Here is a 2153-nt window from a genome sequence, read left to right as displayed (position 1 = left end):
ATCACCGATCGAAGACAGTTTAAGAGAGAAAATATCGCTGATCGAACATGACACCGCTTTAGATAAAATAGTCATCGAAACTTATCTTGAAGGAACCTATTATTGATCATAGATTCTTTCCTTAGAGGAGACTGATCGAATATACTTTACTTATTATCGATCAATGATATTTTTCATATAGTAAATATATCTGTCTCAGATCAATGATCGCTGACACTTATAGTCTTAGAGAAAACTATAAATGATCAAAGACATTTTTTCTTGCAGAAAATCTCACTGATCAAGATCTTTTATTGAAGAAAACTGTCATCGATCAAAGACGCTTTTTTTAAGAAATGCCAATGCTCGAAGTAACATTTTTCAGAGAAAATAGTAGTTAATTGAAATCTTTTTTTTTAAAGAAAACTATCATAGATCTAAGGTACTTTTAACGGATAAAATTATCACTGATCGAAGACAGTTTCTTAGAGAAAATATCTCTGATCGAACACAACATTAGTTTAGATAAAATAGTCAAGAAAAAACTTTTTATGTCATCATCTTGTAGGAACCTATTATTGATCGTAGATACTTTTCATAGAGGAAATTATCACCGATCGATGACATTTTTCTTAAAGAAAATTTAACTGATCGAAGAACCATTTCCAAGAAGATATTATTATCGATCAAGAAAACTTTTCTTATAGACAACTTTTACTCTGATTGATAAAACGTTTCTTAGTGGAAATTTTGATCCATCTGATAAATTTTTCTTAAAGAAAATTTACACTGAACAAAACCACTTTGTTTGCAGAAAATCTTTGTGGTTTTTTAACTTAAAACTTCTTCCTTCATTTCAATTTATTTTATATTTTATGTTTACTAAAGTTAAATTAAAAAATTTATGATTTTGTGATATTGTTATAATTCAGTCAAATTTGTTTTCTTTGTGAAGTGAAAAAAAGAAAAATTACAAAAAACAGATTTCAAATTTTTCGTTTTGTTATCAAAACATTTCTGTATCCTTTCTTTTTTAAGCCAGAACACGTATAAAAAACATATTTGTTTGTTTTTTTTTTATATTTATGTACATTTACGTTTGTAGGTAAACTAATACAATACTGACATTTGTAAACACCTGCCAACAAAACGTACGTGCCACACATTGAGGTATAACATTGAAGTTATATCTACATACATTCAACCACTCACTCGTGCTACATATCGGAGGCATGCTTTGTGATTCTATTTATTTAATTTTGTTTTTTTATTATTGTATATATATAACATTGCATTTTTATTCAGATTTCTCTTATTTTATGTTCAATATACATAAAATATTTATGTATTTACTTCTGCTCGAATGCTGTAAGCAGAAAATATGTATTAAGTGGGGGCAGGTTGATTAATACTTCTATATATTACACACACACATACACATCAACTCCCAGCTCCTCTCTCTGGTATAGAATAACCAGTAGAAATTTAAGGATTTCAACACATGTTTAGAGTTGTTATTATACAATTCCAATTGGGTTTTAATGTCAATATATTTGACTTAATATTTGACAAATTTGTTAATAATATAAAAACGTATACGAGCACATGCATAAATTTATATATATAGAGAGAGAGTATTAAATCCTTAATAATCCTTAAATAAACATGTAAATTATTTATATTTTTTTAAAAGGAATTTTTGACATAAATTTAATATTTATAAATTGTAAACAAAAACTTTACAATGTTAGTTCAGAAAATGTAAAAAGTTTTAAAAAGATTGATGTGTTAGAACTGATCAAACTTTTATTGACCGTAGACATAAAGAATATCGTTATCGATCGATGAAATTATCAATCAAAGACATTTTTCTTACAGAAAATCATGATCGTCTGCAGAAACTTTTGTTAAAGTCTATTAGTTATATCTAATACTATAGACATATAAATATTTCAGACTTTACACTGATCTATAGTCTTTACTTTAGACTCAGTTATAGTGCAGAATGCAACATCTATAGATTGTTCTATATTCAAGACTCAAGACTAATCTATAGTCCAGACTCTAGACTAGTTTATAGTCCAGGCCCTAGACTAATCTGTAGTCCAGACCCTAGACTAATCTATAGGCTAGACTAGAGCATAACCTATAGGTTAACCTATAGTTCAGACTAT

The sequence above is a fragment of the Lucilia cuprina genome, chromosome 2 (genome assembly GCF_022045245.1).
Source record: "Lucilia cuprina isolate Lc7/37 chromosome 2, ASM2204524v1, whole genome shotgun sequence".
Taxonomy (NCBI): Eukaryota; Metazoa; Arthropoda; class Insecta; order Diptera; family Calliphoridae; genus Lucilia; species Lucilia cuprina.
Note: the sequence above shows the minus strand (reverse complement) of the source record.